The sequence below is a fragment of the Xyrauchen texanus genome, chromosome 8 (assembly GCF_025860055.1).
Source record: "Xyrauchen texanus isolate HMW12.3.18 chromosome 8, RBS_HiC_50CHRs, whole genome shotgun sequence".
NCBI lineage: Eukaryota > Metazoa > Chordata > Actinopteri > Cypriniformes > Catostomidae > Xyrauchen > Xyrauchen texanus.
The window spans coordinates 31793049-31810833 of record NC_068283.1 but is presented as its reverse complement, the minus strand read 5'-3'; the positions used below and the strand labels follow the sequence as shown (position 1 = coordinate 31810833).

At 36.4% G+C, this 17785-nt stretch overlaps 1 protein-coding gene across 6 annotated transcripts in view; it reads left to right on the top strand.

Moving 5' to 3' along the window:
* LOC127648465 (signal transducer and activator of transcription 5B-like) overlaps positions 1–17785 on the top strand; it is a 106302-nt gene that overhangs the window by 9848 nt on the left and 78669 nt on the right. The window contains exon 1 of one of the 6 annotated variants that reach the window (XM_052133157.1): positions 16510–16528. The exons of the other annotated variants lie outside the window; for them this stretch is intronic. The gene's annotated coding sequence lies outside the window, so the exon portion shown is untranslated. Of the gene's footprint in view, positions 1–16509; positions 16529–17785 lie in introns of those variants that run through there. 6 annotated transcript variants of the gene reach the window in all.

The window sequence follows — 17785 nt, the reverse complement described above, 5'->3', positions numbered from 1 at the left end:
AGCTGCTAATTTGTGTTGGTGTCGTCACAGGGCTCAACATTAACACTTGTCCACTGGTCTGGGAGAAGTAGATTGTTTCAGGGCCAAGTGAAAGAGAATTTTACTTGCCTGACAAGACAAGTAGCCTGAATAGAACGTCAATAGTGAGAAAATAACTGGTTATATTTGTGATATAGCCTTGTCCTGTGTCACTTATCACAAAGTTAATATTCAGCTGTTGAAAATAATTTTGAGTGTGTAGACTGCTGGCTGTATATAGTGTAAGCTAGAGGTGTCTTTCCAATGTGCAAGTTAGAACTAGCAGTTGTTTGGGGACAACAATAACACTTTGCTTGACCAATCAGAATTCTATTTGACATTACCTCAGGCAGCGAGCCACGTAGTCTTAATTTTCTAATTACATAGCGATCTACTCATTGGCAGCAATGTTTTGCAAGCCTCTGCAGCCCGGCCTAGCACCTAGTAAAATGGCAAAACCCCAAAATAGAACCGTTAATCAAAAAGAGGTTACCAATCTAAAAGGTAGAGGAAATTCTTCCTTACCTGGAAGGATACATTTGGTTGGGTGCGGTATGAGGAATGCATACGACTTGGCTGACTAGTTGATTGACTAGGCTAGACTATGTTCTCAACTTGGAAAATAAGTGGCTAACTGACGATTGAGATCAGATTAAGACGTAGAGATAGGGGACGTACATACTAAAATTGTGGCACTGTCTTTCTGCAATATGATCTTAATGTGATCCTTACTAATAAATTATGGCGATATAAGCTTTTCTTTTTTTCTCCCTTTCATCCTTTTTATCTTAAGACAAATCACTTTCTTACTCTGATGAATGAATGCCCAATTTACTTGTCCTAAGGACAAGCACATGACAATGCTTAATGTCAAGCCCAGAGTCAAAACAGTTGGTCAATAACAAGCCAAAAGGAATAGTTCATGTCTGGATGATATTATGTTTTAGGTATATTTGTGACATTGATGTTGTGTTATACATGTTGTATTACTGACCCCAGTATGTATGAATAATTACTAAATAATTTTAAATGCTAAATAATGGTATGATTAATGATAACTGCATTCTATAACCAAAGTGACTACATAAAATACAGGAGCCAGAATTGCAGGTTACGACTAGTTGTTTTCATGCTATACATCAGCACGCAAAGAGTCACAGTCAACCCTCACACATATACATTGTTATTATACACACTTTTTATATCTTGGCAGGAATAGGGTCATTGTGTGTTCTGAGAAGGAGATGACTCCTGTTTGGGCAGAGAAGGGAATGCAAAAACATTTTTAAATAGCCTGTTATGCCAAATTGTTTAGAATTAAAAGTAAATCCTTAAAGACACAAAGTCTTGATATTTAGCTTTCTGTCAATTTTTATCACTATGGTTATTAGCCATTGCTAAAGCCTGTTTCGAGTTAAGATAAAGGGTTTGACTTCAGTTGCCTGATCATACAGACATTTGATCTGCTGCTGTCTGATGTTGTATGTACTCAAATCTCAAAAGAGTTACACTTAGTAAATATGGTTGTTGGCCCCAAAAGCTGAGGAAATGTTGACATAGCCATTTCATCTAACACTGACGGGAATATTCCACTGGGTTTGGGAAATGACTAGGTATTAATAATAATAATAATAATTCCTTGCATTTATATAGCGCTTTTCTAGGCACTCAAAGCGCTTTACATAGTATAGGGGGAATCTCCTCAACCACCACCAGTGTGCAGCATCCACCTGGATGATGCGACGGCAGCCATAGTGCGCCAGAACGCCCACCACACTCCAGCTATTGGTGGAGAGGAGAGAGTATAGTTATGTAGCCAATTCAGGGATGGAGATTAATATGATGCCATGGTAGATAGGGGCCAATGGGGGGTATTTGGCCAGGACACCGGGGTTACACCCCTACTCTTTACGAGAAGTGTCCTTGGATTTTTAATGACCACAGAGAGTCAGGCCCTCGGTTTAACATCTCATCCGAAGGACAGTGCCTTTTTTACAGTATAGTGTCCCCGTCACTATACTGGGGCATTAGGACCCACACAGACCGTAGGGTGAGCACCCCCTGCTGGCCTCCCTAATACCACTTGCAGCAGCAACCTTGGTTTTTCCCCAGGAGGTCTCCCATCCAGGTACTGGCCAGGCTCAACCCTGCTTAGCTTTAGTGGGCAACCAGTATTATTTTTTATTATTCACTGGTCGTATGCACTGCATAACTGGATAGTAATAATTGTATCCAATAATTGTTAATCTTTTTTTATGTGTGCGTATGCAGTTTCAGCTGGTCTACCGTAATATTACTAGATTTCTTTATTTACATTTGTGTCCAAAGGAAAAGATGAAAGATTTGTATTTTCTCAAAGCACACAAGTTCATGAATATTTAGCATTTTCCCAAATGCACTGTTTATGTACTAAAGATAGATTGTAAAAGTAAGTAGCTAGTTTTATGTAACAATATACAACTGTAGGTGTGAAGACATTTATTTTATGTGGATTGAAATTACATACTCATTCAAACAAATTCAATCTTAAATACTTTGTAATCTTCACGCTTGTTAAAACTTGGCATTTTTTACCCTCATAGAGCGACTGCTGCAGATAAATCTTTTTGGGGAAATTTTAATCAAAATAAATTTGACTCAAAAAATTTAATAGGCATGACGCTTCTAAACATCAGGCATTTGTGTGGAAATCAGTGTGTGCTGCTGACAAATGGCTCGGTATTTAAAATGATATAAAACGAGTATGTATAGAGATTTAGGCTATTTCTGAAACCGAAGGCAGTTGCTTTGCTTCCTCACTGCCATGTCAGATTGAAATATTGAAATATTTGATTCAAAAAGATAAAAATATCTGATACGTCATATCTTGTTGTGAATCATAAGCATTTTACTGTAAGAGGACAGCATCACATAGTGAGAATGCTGGAGCCGATGTGTGTGTGTGTGTGGTGGGCAGCAGATGTCAAAGTTCAGAGCAGAGGCCTGATTAGATTATCTGACCATCAGGTTCAAAAAGCGGTCAGTTTACCTAAACTGCAGATGACCTGATGCAGCTACTTTGAATATGTGCTTATTTTCCAATCATCCAGACAGAACAATATATTATCTATCTCTCTGTCTACCCTTCCATCCATGTATCCATTCATGTATGCATCCCCTGGCCAATCTTTATCAGTTCATGTTCTGTTATGCGGTATGCATCAGTGTGCATGTATGTGGCCAACATTGTAGATCTGTTCCAGTTGACTTGAAACGAATGAGTAAATTCTCTCCTGACTGCTGTCTGGCGACCATGCTGTGCCTGTTTGTTTCTCTCTTTTTATCGCTGAGAATAAATCAGTGATAGAGAGGCAGGCCATAAAACCAGAGTAGAGAGCAGTGAGGAGAGATTTCTGTCATTCTTAAGCCTATTACAGGCTTACTGGTCCAAGAAGTGCCTGTTATGTATGTAGAAAGAGAGAGAATAGATAGCCAGCAAGAGATAGATGTTTAGTTGTTCATCTGAGAGTATTGAAAATGTAAAAACACTCCACACAGCTTGACCGATGGTGTGGAAAACCTGTACACCCACGACAGCTCAGAGTTTAGAATAATTGTCATAAACAACAAATAGGTACACACAGGATCGCCATCAGGGGGGGGTCAAAGGGTACAGATGACCCCGGGCCCAAGGCCCAGGGGGGCCCATGCAAAGGTCTATAGTTGACCCTTAATGGGACCAAGTGCAACAATTTACTTACTGACTTGTATCACCGGAAATAGAATGTATATGTATTTACATGATAAATAAATTTTTATCATTAAAACACATTTTTATCATTAATACCCCATCCCCCTGCTGTTATTGTTAAAATGGTTCGGTCGAAACACCTGGCCAATCAGATGTGTGGAACACACACGATGTGCATTGTGCAAAGCGAGACTGACTGCTTTGGCCAAAGGCTAAAATCAGGAGCACAAAAAAGAAAAGGAAGCAAACAGAGAGCAAAAATGAACGAAAGTAGAAGAGAGGCGATGGCCAAATTTCTTGCCAAGCATGAAGCACTAGGTGTGACAGGCGAAGCTGAACGTGGCAGAAGCGAGGAGCTAGTGTAGACTAGCAAATAAAACTGCAGCTAGCTTGCTTAACCTTTAGATAACATTAGCATGTTCACTTAACTAGATTAGATATATATGCCCATGTAAGTAGGGATGGGTACCAAAACCCGGTATTAAATGGGTCCAGATGCTAAATTATTAAAGACCGTAGTATTGATAAAATCCGACATTATGGTTCTTTTATAATGTTTTGGTATAATTTTATATCAATTATTTAATAATTGATAAAAAAAACGAAAAGGAGTATCTATCAGAGTAATAGTATTGATAAAATCCTAACGATACCCTACTTATAAAGCAATTATATTGCAGCCTGCTGGAATTACTAAAGCTTGCAATTAGCAAATTTCTAGGTCTGAAGTCAGCAAGAAAATAATCAGACTCTTCCTATGATATCACCCTCTATCAGAAACTGAGGGAGAGACCAGCATCCCTAAACAGTGAGTGAGTGAGTAACACAAGGATGGGTGGGTGGTGGTGGTGGACAATGCAGAGTGGGTGTGAATGAGGGCAGTGCCACGGTAAGCAGGGACGGATTACCAACCCAGCCAATTTTCTACTCTGTAATAAGACTTATTGCAGGGTCTTTTATTCATTCCATTTCTAAAAATAATATTAGAGGTAAGGGATATCAGCAAAAATGTATAATGCAATATTCTATAAACTTTTTACAAATGTTTAAGGAAAGTGAATAAAAACAGGTTAAAAGTTTTTTTTTTTAAATGTCCAAAGTAATAGTCGACCTGCCATATCCACTATGAAACCACTATTAAAAACAACAATTTATCTTTTCTATTCAGCATAGTTTTTGTAATCCAAGCGCTTTGAGGAAAAGGCACATTTTACATTTTACATTTAGTCATTTAGCAGACACTTTTATCCAAAATACAAAATGAGGAACATAACACTAAATGTTCCTTCAGGAGATTATACTGTATATAAACTGTTTATATCTTCAGTTTTTTGGCAATTTCAAGCATTGTATAGCTTAACAATTATTGACCGGCGAGTTTCTAGAGAAAGCCTAATATTGACCTTATATTGACCTTCATTTTTGACCTAATATTGACCTTAAGACATGCCAGTCATACTGTGACAACTCAAAAACAAACACAAAGACAATGTTAAGCTTTATTTAACAAACCAAATATCTTTCAACTGTGTTTGATATAATGCAAAGTGATTTTCTTGTATCAAATTAGCAATTTAGCATGATTACTCATTGGTATGGTGTTGTAGTGATGGCTGCTTGAAATGGGGCCTGTCTAGATTTAATAAAAAATGACTTTTTTCAAATAGTAATGGTGCTGTTTTTTACATCAGTAATGTCCTGACTAAACTTTGTGATCAGTTGAATACCACTTTGTTCATTTAAAGTACCAATTTCCTTTTAAAACTGCAAAATCTGTACATTATTCCAAACTTTTTGCTGGCAGTGTATATATAAAGTATGTACTGTCCATATAACATTTCAGTTTAACACACGCAGTGTTTTTGCTTACTTATGGTTTAATTGGTTCTAAATTTCCTTGTAAAATGTGAAAACTTTTTCATGATTTATAAATTCTGTATGAAAGCATTCAGTTATGCACAAATATGTGATATGTGCGTACACAAGGTTAGTAAATGAGATCCACTGTTCTTGGGGGAGGTCTGTGGCACAACCCTCTAATTAAGGTCATGCATTTTGGCGTTTTGACAGAGGGATTGCGGAATGCCTTCAGGAGATTAATTTACGGCAAGACAAACCTTACAACAGTGCAGAGGATGATGGTAAAAGCTGTACACACACAACAAAGATCCATATGCTTTAGTGATTAGCGCTAGCTGCTCTGACATGTAGCTAGTCTTCTAATCTGCCACCAACAGCAGGTTGTTATGCAGGTTGAATGTTATGACTATGTGACAAAATCTTAACCTCCTCTAATTATCTCTTCACTTCTCTCCTTTTGTGTTTGTGCTACTCCACTTAGATATTGAAGTACAAAATGGAAACGGTCCAGGCCCTGAGTGGGTATTAAAGTTGAATGGTGGTGAATGTTTAGCACATAGACTTTAATATGATGCAGTGTAAAACATGTATGAAATAACCAACCACGGTCTTGGCAGAGCTACCTCATGGCAAATTCAATGCCCTACTTAAAGAGATGTGAAACTTAGAAGTGTTTCTGCCAAGAGTGTGTGCTTGCTTGGGGACCGGGAAAAGTTTTACTAAAGTAACAGAGATACTGGCTCTGTTTAGAAATGTCCTGTAATGCATATAATGTGCAGACAGAAAAGTAATAATTAATTAGACCAATGCATGACTTTTTAAAGCTTTAATTTATTATCATATTCATAAAACAATGAGTATCACCAGGCTATGGACAAACTAGCCCTAACTAGTGCATTTGCTTAGAAGTATGTCAGGTCAATTGAAAGTTTATTTAGCAAATTTGCTGAAATGCACCATACAGCAATATCTCTTGGCCATGAAATGTAATTTCTAAAAGCTCCAAATGGTATCACTTTGTTTTAAAAAGTGGTGGGGACAATTTTATGCTGATTGTGATGTCATGAAATTAATGAATATTAATTAGGTTATGCACAGATCATTTCATATAATCTTTAACTGTTTTAAAAAAATTGTCATTCTTGATGGCCAATCCAAGAATTCCAATAAATAGTTCACATAATTACTTTGATAACTTTATCCCTGTACCAGCCACTGTTCGTGTCAGTGGCAAAATGCATGGATCAGCAAACTGATAAACATGGCAACTGTGTGGTTAAATGTTCAGCTCCAATACAAGGAGTTCCCGGTTCTGATCTGCCCTAATATAACTTTGTTTTAATAAACCAAGATTGCGTCTGCACATCAGTGGAAGCAAATCATGAATCACGACACGTTTTCATTTTCCTTTGCAATTTAACTGGAAAGGAGCACAAGCTGTGGAACAGCGGTGCGAGTAGAGCTCAGTTCTGTGTTCACGAGTGAACATTGCTGTCACCTGTCATCCAGCATCACTTATAACATCCGCAACGAATTCTCATCATAACATTCAAATTAACACTACCCAGCGCAGGATGGCCACTTATTATAACACATACGAACTAAATGAAAACTCCTGCATTAGACACTTAACTTATGAAAGCTATTTCTATAGTGGTGGGGACAAAATCGGCCAAGCCAAAAAGTAGCGGGGACATGTCCCACACATTCCACCCATAAATGATGCCTAAGCTCCAAAGATAATATAAATGTAAATCACTAAATTAAAGAAGTTCACCCAAGAATTTTAATTCTGTCATAATTTACTCACCCCATGTCCAAACCTGTATGACTTTCTTTCTTCTGTGGAACAGAAAAAGGAGATGGTAGGCAGAGTGTTAAGGACTGAAAAACTCAGTCACTATTCACTTTCATTGTATCTTTTTGCAATGAAAAAGTGAATGGTGACTGAGGCTGTCTAACATTCTCCCTAACATCTCCTTTTGTGTTCCTCAAAATAAAGAAAGTGGTATGGTTTTGTAACAAAAGAAGGGTATGAATAAGAATTTACTCATACTGTAGATTATTGTTTTTATTTTTGGTTAAACTGTTACAGAGAACACTATATTGTGTATTGTGCCATTAGCTGCTCCCTTTGGATTGGGTGCTGCTGTTATAGCTGTACTGTACATGGCCCGCTTAAGGGACCTTTTAGTCCTCTTTCCGCAAGCTCGTGAAAAGCATTTTGTTTAATCCCCTTCTACATATTTTCCCCCTCTCTCTCTCTCTCTCTCTCTCTCTCTCTCTCTCTCTTTCATTATCTATCTCTGTCTCACTGCTTGCTGTAAACAGGTCAACACTACAGTTCTGTATAAATTCTTTGTTGGTGCTGGTGACCACGTGGCTCAGCCAATCAGCTCTCTCACATTGATGTCCTCCTGCATAAATTGTGATTGGCTGGAAGCTGGGCTAAGCTGAGTGGAGAGGTGGTCTCACTCTTTATTTAGATTAAAAGTGTGAATAAAAAAATGATGTTAAGGCATGAGAAGAAAGTAGAAAGAGTGCCTGCAGCATCAAACATTAATGATTTAATACTGTTAAGTATCTCATGTCTCACTGCAAGAGCAGCACTGAAGTTGTTACAGCGGAACGAATGATATGGGCTCACAAAACACAGGAACTTTGTAGTGGACAGCACATTCAACTGATGAGCATGGGTACAGTATGTGTGAGTGTTTGTATGGTTGTGTTTGCACTTGTCTCTGGAGTTCTTTGGTATAGAACCACTCTGACACTGCATAATACATAGAGTTACATTTTTAATTGGTGGGTGAGACTCTAGCTCTCTAACTTTAAATTGAAGGAGTCTTGGCACAGTGAAGGGAGGGTGGAGAATTGCCAATAAGGATATAGGACTCTGGTGTGTTATATCATACATGTCCAAGGGGGTTCAAAACGCTTCTATTTTGCAATTTTCTATTTTGATGCAAAAGTTTTAATTACAAATGGTATTATCAGCACAACAGTTTGAGGAAAAGGTTTTATTGAAAATGTACATGAATTTCTGAATTTCTAAGTATTTGTCATGTTCCCCTTTTTGTATGCTCGGGCTAGCATGGACACCACAATGATGCATATTATCCCAGCATGAATTGACAATGTTCCAAAGCGCACTTTGTGTGCTTAAGTGGAAACAAGGACATTTTACCGTTTGTACAAAGGAGTTGACAAAGTTAATGTCACAAATTTGCTTACATTCTATTAGTGACTTAAAAGTGCAAAATCTGAAATATTTCTACATTTTAGTGCTGGTCTGGTTATAGACTACGGTCCGTTTTGTGGAGTGACTTCGATTTGACCACGGTGTTTAGTCTGCTCTCATGTCTGTTGTGCTGTTGAAGTCTTGCGCATGTAGAACAGCATTTACGTCCATGAGTTTGAATTCTCCGCTGTTGCTGCAATGTGAGCTCATGCATGAGGCAGCGCTGTGATGGTGGAAGAACGCTCAGACTCTGGTAACGTAAATGCGTGATGTTCTACCAAGTATAACTCGGAATTTACGCATTTACCTAATTTTTGTGACTTAGCTTCAACATTCATTTTGAAACCAAAAAAACTAAATGGCTCAATATAATGAAAGAATAATCACTTTCCCCTTAACAATAAACATAATGAGTGCCATCATTATTTTCAGTGATGTACAACCTGTACATATCTGTTCACATCTCAAAGAATGTGTTTGTGGTTCCATGACCCTTTAATACTAACCATGATTTGTGTCAGTAGATCATTATTATTAATTATACTTACATTCTTTGTAAATTCTTTGTAAGTTCTTAACATAGTCTACATCAAATTAGTCCTAATGAGCAGTCAAGCATATTTCCCATGCATATGTAAGGAGCGTGCCACTGTCATAGATATATGCCTTACAAGAACGTAAGACAAAGATGGTCCAAATTTCTATTCTTCTAGGCTGATGCATTGCATACATCCCATTTACACTACCAAATTCTTATGAACGGGCGGTCTTCATTTATATCAATGTTGCTTGACAGGTAATTAAATATATAACAGGACGCAGGTGGCACATTAACTGAAGAACCTCTGAATTAAATTGCTCTTGACCAAACATATTTACACTTTGCTCATGCTATTTCACCAACCCACTAGACTTGCTTGCTTGCACAAAAATATCATAACTTCATGGCCATGCCCACTGAATTTTTGAGTATGACATATCGCATAGCACTACTTATGCCATAGTGCTCTTAAAATAGGGCTCATAGACTGCATTTGACAGCATGCCACAGATGCAGTCGATAGAGTTGAACTTTTACTTGGACAAGAAATCAATAAAATAGCATCATCTTACAAAAACAATTACTTAGTTTTTGAAAATGTTATAAATTTTTAAATGTGTAAACAATCTTGCTCTAGAATTCATATGCCAACTAATAACAAAACAACATAGTAAGGGGATCACTTCAAGAGGGGTAACAAATCAGAACCACAGAGTACATAAGAAAAACTAAATTTGGACAATCCACATTTTCTGTTACACTGCTTTGGAACAAAATACCAGTTGAACTAAAAATACACACAAAAAATAAATAAATAAATAAATACACATATAGTTTAAACAAAACCAGGTTTGTGAACACTGGTGGCTGTACTGTCTCAGCCTTTTGTTGTTGTTGTTTGCTTTTTAGTTTTCTTTTAATATTTAAATTGTATTTTTTATTTTTAAAAAGCCTAACCAGGGACTTGGGCTGCAAATTAGCCTATGGCTAGAAACCTTCATGTAAAGCATCTGCTGCTTGAAAATAAATGAACAAAAAAATACTTAACCTGGGATATTCCCTTTGAAACAAGGGTGACACAATCAATAGGAATCTTTTAGCACACACACACACATATATATATATATATATATATATATATATATATATATATATATATATATATATATATATTTGTCAGGTAATGGGGTAAATTAATTGCTTGTGTAGGTGTGTGTATACACTAAATAGTATGACACACACACAAAAGCCAGAGGTCTTGACGGTTTTCAGTGGCCCTTATTTTATGTTGCATGCATCAGTGGACCAGACAGGTCATGCTATTAATTAATTCCTCAAACACCATAGCAACTAGTCTTGCTGTTTACTCCATAACAGTAGAGAACCGTTTAGGGCGAACTTCTCTTGTAGTGAAGAAATGCCACACTAAAACCTTCCTCAGTGCTTTCTGTTACAGGAAGTTCACGAACAAACAATTTCATGCTGAACTGATGTTAATGCTCATGATCATAGGATTGCATTTTTAAATTACATTTACGTTTATGCATTAGGCATAGAATTTTATCCAAAGTAACTTAAAGTGTATTCAAGGAGCATTTATACTTATTCACTATGTGTGTTCCCTTGGAATCAAAGCTAAGTCCTTTGTGTTGCTGGGTCCAGTTGTGCTATAGGAACACGGATTGGTAATATTCTGCTCCAGTAAGTAATGCTCAGAGGTGGTTTGAATTAACACTGGTGCTGTTTGTTGTTTATTCGACACAGTCACTGACATTACTAAAATATTCAGACTGGATAAGCCAGCAGATATGAAACGACCTTCGTAAATACTTACGTGTAAGATCTGCTGATAAAATCTGGAGTGTGTGTGTGTGTGTGTGTGCGCGTGCATGTGGATATGTGATCTGGTGACGATAGTAGACAGTGATGGTAACTGAGAATCAGCTGCTATTTGACCCCCGACACATGACAGACTTCTAAAGGTTAAAGTGTATTGCTGAAAATGCTTGTGTGTTTATATGAGGAGAATAGAATGAAGCAAAGTGAAGAAAAATATTGATTTATGATTGAATCCAAACACTGAGGCTTTGTAAAATAGATGCTATAATTAAATACAAGGTTTGACCTGTGATAGAGGACACAACAGTTCTGTGATTTAATTAAAATGGTAAGGACCCTTGGCTTAACTCTTGTGCGAACTTCGGAAAATGTTTGTCTTATTAATTTTTTTAATCATTTTGTCTGTTAATGCCAATGGCATAAATTTAGCCAAAGGTGTGTATTTTGGGGGGAATTATGATATTTAATCTATAGTACACTGTGAACACAATTGTTACACTCAGGACCTTCAGGGCAGTAATGTCCCCATTGAAACCCATTAAAATTGCAATATTTGATCCCGGTGCCATTAAAGCATGAATTCTATGATATTTTGCTTTCATTCCGGAGCCCTGGGTTCAAAATGATTTTTTAAAATATTTTTTCCACCAGATTTTTTTATCATGTTTAGCCTATGGAGCAAATACATGCTTTTTTCCTATTTTCTGTTTGCTGTACTATAGAGCACTGCAGGCCAATTGAAAAATTATGCAGCTAAAATTGTGTGGTTGTGTAGGTATAGAGGTCAGAGTGTGTTTTGTGTGATTGTGAAAATGAATGAATATTTGGTAGTTATGATCAGGACTGATGTTGGTTAGAAAGAAATTGAAAGTGGAAAATAATATTAATATATAATATTTTTATGGCAGTTTTTGATGTGACATTTGATGTGAACTTTTATTATTTATATAAAGGGTTAAACAGGTTACATTTATGCATGTGGTGCTAAATCATAGAAACAATCATAGAGCTCTGTCCCTTTTCTGAATTTATTTTCTGGAAAAGAAATGGTTTCTGCAATGTTAGTGTAATTGGGAGCTTGAGTGACATATTTCTCTATGGCTGTGCAGGGAGGAAAACCTCTTCACCTCTTGCTTTGAAATGATGCTTATTTGTGGTTCTGTGGAGGAGGTTTGCATCTATCTGCGAAAAAACAAGGCAACCTTAAGGCCATGGCACACTCCTGGTGAAGTTCTTCTTTATTCTTTGCTCGAGAGCAAAAAAGAAGTTTGAAACAGTCGAGCAACGACATTCTGTTTGAGAACATGTAGACACTGGCCACACCACTGGGGGAGGGATTTAGAGGTGCATTTAAAGGACTACTTCACCCAAAAATGAACTCATCATTTAGTCACCCTCATGCCATCCCAGATGTGTATGACTTTAGGAGAATTTCTCAGCTCCTTAAGTCCATACAATGTAAGTGAATGGGTGCCAAAGTTTTGAAGTTCCAAAATCCACATAAGGGCAAAAAGTACTCCAGATGACTCTGGTGGTTAAATCCAGGTCTTTAGAAGTGATTTGATAGGTGTGGATGAGAAAGAGATCAATATTTAAGTCCTTTGTTTACTATAAATTCTCCTCCCTGCTCAGTCAATCTCCACTTTCACTTTCTCATTCTTCTTCTTCTTCTGTTTTTGGTGATTCACATCCTTCGTGCATATCACCCCCTTATTTGCAGGGAGAATTTATGACAAAAAATGACTTAAATATTGATCTGTTTCTCACCCACAGCTATCATATCATGTCTGAACACATGGAATTAACCACTGTAGTCATATGGATTACTTTTATGCCCCCTTTATGTGGCTTTTAGAGTTTCAAAATGTTGGCACCCATTAACTTAGATTGTATGGACCTACAGAGCTGAAATATTCTTGTGAATATCTTAATTTGTGTTCTGCAGAAGAAATAAATACATATCTGTGATGCATAAGTGTAAGTAAATCATGAGAGTATTTTCATTTTTGGGTGAATTATCTCTTTAAGGATGCTTAAGACTATATGTAAAACCTTAACTAATGTGACATTAAAATGCATAATGATCTGATCAACTGCACGTGTGTGGCACTCCAAATGAACGTGACTGGTTAACAAATAGGGGTGTAACGATCCATCGATCTGGATCGATGCATCGAACCAATGACCAATGATCCAATGTTGTCGATACAATGCGTAAATATTGATATTTAATACTCTCATGTCAGCCACATCCGTACGCCTTTCTGTCAAGCGATGAAGCAACCTTATTACATTAATTTGACATTGAGCACTAAATATGCTTTTCATGTGGAACACTGATGTGGGCGTTGTCTTTGAAGTCAAATTGTGCTCTGCTATCCATGCATGATTGTACACCGTGCTATTGTAGCTCAGCTTCGTCCATCATGCAGGTATACACCGGCTTAAGACCGCATATTGATGAACGGTCTCCTTTCTTTTTACCCATAAAAGTGTTAGATAAATGACAGTTATAAGCGCTTCATTTCAAATCAAATGGATATATATATGGAAAATATCCATGTATTTTACATTTACATTTGCATTTGCACATTTTTCTTGCACACCTTTGTTTCCTATAATGAAAAGTACTTGGATTTCTGTAACCAGGTTGCCTTGCATTCTAAAAAAAAACATGCAATTTGAATCATGTTGGAGTACTTATAAAAGTTTAAAAAAAATCGAATCGTCTATAAGTTTGAAAAAAATAGATTTTTTTTTGCCATATTGCCCAGCCCTACTTTCTACTTTTTTTCAAACCATACATTAAAGAAAGTGGGGGTGAGTAATAGAGTGAAAAATATGTTTTTAATAAAGTCATCATCAGCAAGTGTACTCATGATTTGTGTGACAATGAATAAAATGCACAGTTGTTGTAGCACCTCTAGTGTTCATTTCACCAGGAAACTGCAGTGAAACGTAGAAAGAGGCCCGTAAAATTCAGTTTGCAAAGATTTATTTAGGGTAAAATTCATTCTATGAGACCAGGTTGAACTCATACAGTAAAATAAGCTAATTTAACCTCTTGATGCTGATTTTAAGTAATATATATGCAGTAGATATGTGTAATTTGTCATCTTTATATTTTGGAATCATGGCGCTAATGCGCTAACGTGCTATATGCAGTCAGAATATGCGTTATTGTAATTTATGATGACACTGATACAACTGCAAAGGAGGGTGGATAAAAGAGTATTAAGGGGCAGAATACAGCACATGAGTAGGCAGCATAGGCACGTATGATTTTTTTAGTAGATTTGATTCATTTTGTAGATTAATAAACATTAAAAAAAAATCACATGACACGTTCTTGGAAAATGTCTAGGTCAATACACAAACAATCATACAGAAAAAGATACGTTTGCACCAGTGTGTACTTGTTGACTGATGTTAACCGACTGAACAACATAGGGCTCAAATTAAGTGCAGCTCCAGGTCACACCTACCGATGACATGGACCAATGGTGTTAAGCAGCTGGTTCAAAGTTTTTCTAAAATTTCGCCCTGGTGAGCTGTTACAAACCACTGAAGCAAACTCAAAAACATTTTGTTACGTATTTTGCTTGATTACTCAAGGTCAGTATTGTATTTTAAATACTTTGGATTACTTCTTCAGCACTGGTTGATTTTTTTTTTCACTTGTTTTGACTATAAAATCTCTAAGCAGTGAGACAAAATACACATGTTAAAAATACATTCTCTGAAAAACATAAATATCTTATGCAGTGTTGTTTCTAAAACAAGATCAATCAAATTGATCTTGTTTTAAAGATTTTTTTGATATTTTTACAGGAAAGCAATACAAAAATTATTATCAAGAATATGATTTTTGCCCTAATATCAAAGGTCTTACTAGAAAAAAGAAATTATGATTGTTTTACCTAAATATAGATGTTGAGTTTGTGTAATTTTAATGGTAAAGGAGACCAACACTTCTGCCTAGATGGCTTCCTTAATTCAATAAAATGAAGCTCAGGATGATAAATAATGCACCTCATTCACAACTAAAAAATATTCTGTCAGGAATTTACACCCTCTTTATGAAACACTGACCAAAAAAACCTTCGTAGAATACTATAAACAAAAATTATACAACTTTTGTAAAAGTGTGTAATTGTCTACTATCTCAGTAAAACATGCATACAGAGGTAAACACTGACTTCCCCAGCCGTTTAAACATTGTGGTTCTGTAGCGTTTTCAAAACCTTGTTCTGTTTGTTTGAGGAGTCCGACGTGTCCGAGTCTGATTTTAGGGCAGGATTTTCCGAACAGTGGCAGATGTGTGGATAGAAACGTGCTTGAAAAACAATTCTTATTCAAGCAATTGTTTTTCATGTGGCTAAAGACTCAAAAATGATACATTTCGCTTTAAAAGACTAAAATACATTCAAGCACATTTTTTCCCATAGGCATTTCAAATCCTTTATTTAAAAATTTTCTAAGCCATGAACCAAACCAACCAGCTCCCAGGTGAATCACAACTTAAATATAACTAGGGTGCTAGACTGTCTACACGTTTCTTGCCAGAATAAACTATAATCCCATAATGCATTGTGAATGAAGTAATTGAATTAAAAACAATGGAAAAAAATATAAAACTGTTGATTTAAAGTTGTCGATTATAAGTACAGAATTAATAGCCTATATATAAGGGTAATTGCAAAATATTCATATATATACTATATACAAATATCTGTAAATAGTTTGAGAGTGTAGGGTGAGTTTTTACAGGGAAACACAAAAGGAGATGTTTAGCAAATTGACAGCCTCAGTCACCGTGCACTTTCATTTTATGGAGTAAAGATGCAATGAAATTTAATGGTGACTGATATTAACATTTCATTGAGTATTTCACAGAAGAAAGTAAAATGGGGTTTGAAAAAAACTTGAGGGCGAGTGATTTTTGGGGTGAACTATCCTTAACTGTGTTCTGCTCTCAGGCAGGGGACCAGACAACATTGTTCATTAGTCTTAATTAAGCCTCTCTACCTCCTCTCTGGAACTTCACCCTCATGGGTTCTTGTTACCACACACATACGGAAACTGTGTGCAAGTGTGTGCGAGTGTGTATGTGTGAGAGAGAGAGAGAGAGAGAGAGAGAGAGAGAGGTGAAGGATAATCTTGGAGATCCTTTTTGGCCTAATTGCATAAGCATGAAAAGTTTGACAGGATTTGTATACATGGGATCACGTCCTTTGGGCCCTTGTTACAATCATTTCCTATGGGTCCTTATTTTGGTACATGTGAAGGTCGTCTAAAGGTCAGCATAATCTCTTGTGTGTATGTGTGTTTTTCCAGGTAATGCCTACAGGCCACTGTTGATACATATAGTGAACGGATCCAATGGTCACAGTTGGAGGAACTTATGCATATATAGGCTTTTAATTTACATTATTCTTTGATGCTATAGTGAATGATACTGTATCTGCTAAATGCTGTAGTGAATTATTGCTGACATGTGCAGTTTCAGTATGCATCAGCAATTCAGCAGTTTCAGTGAAATGGAACATCTCTCAGGGTTTGGAGGTATCATTATAGTCACTAATAGCAGTGACATGTGCTCTGAATTGCTTTTGCGCTGGTGGCATTGAGGGTACACAGATGGATAAACAACCCTGTTCATTTGTACTTGTACTACTTTCTGCCATTTGAGATGATGGGCAATACAATTGCGCTGCTGCTGTTTTGACATTACATATGTTCCACAAACATTTGGATGTCAAAATAGATATTTAAAAAAGTATGTTTAAATCATAAATATGATGAAAATGTTTTTTTTTCAATTGGCACCAGGCACACCACTGAAATTTTAACTTTAAAAAATGATGGCAACAATTGAACTGAAGTTTTTTGTTTCAGTATTCGTTTTCATACTAATGAAACTAAAACTAATTTTTGATCTGAACTTGTGAATGTTGTGGTTGGACTGTCATTTACATGACTTTCTCTTATGCAGTGTGCTATTATTTTTGTTATAATTTTGTGGTGAAGCTGTACTTGCTCCACATAATGAACAGAACATTAACAAGGACATCAGAAGGCCAAGAGTTTTAATATTAAAACACTTTGAATTTAAATTTAAAACTAATAGTTCTAATATTAAAGCACTTACTTTGATAATCGATTAATCTAATGATTATTAGAACAATTATTCTGTGATTATTACAACGATTAATCATTAGCTCTTAACCGATTATTCAGCTTGTGTCCTGACTTAAAAGGTTGTATTAAATGTGCTTACTAACAATAAAGAGGACAAAATCATCTTTTAAAATTATCTCTAAATGACTTTCTGTTATGAATGCAGACAAGGGCAGACAAGGAGTGGGATCTAAATGCGGGTTCTTTATTAACTGAAATGAGTAAAAACACAAAACAAGCAGGAACAAAAGAAAACATCCACGGGGGACAAAACTGAAACTAAAACATGAACACAACGGAGGAACACGGAACTAGGGAAACACGGCAGGAAGAAAACACGGCAAGACAGGTAATGGAGCAAACATAGGAACATCAA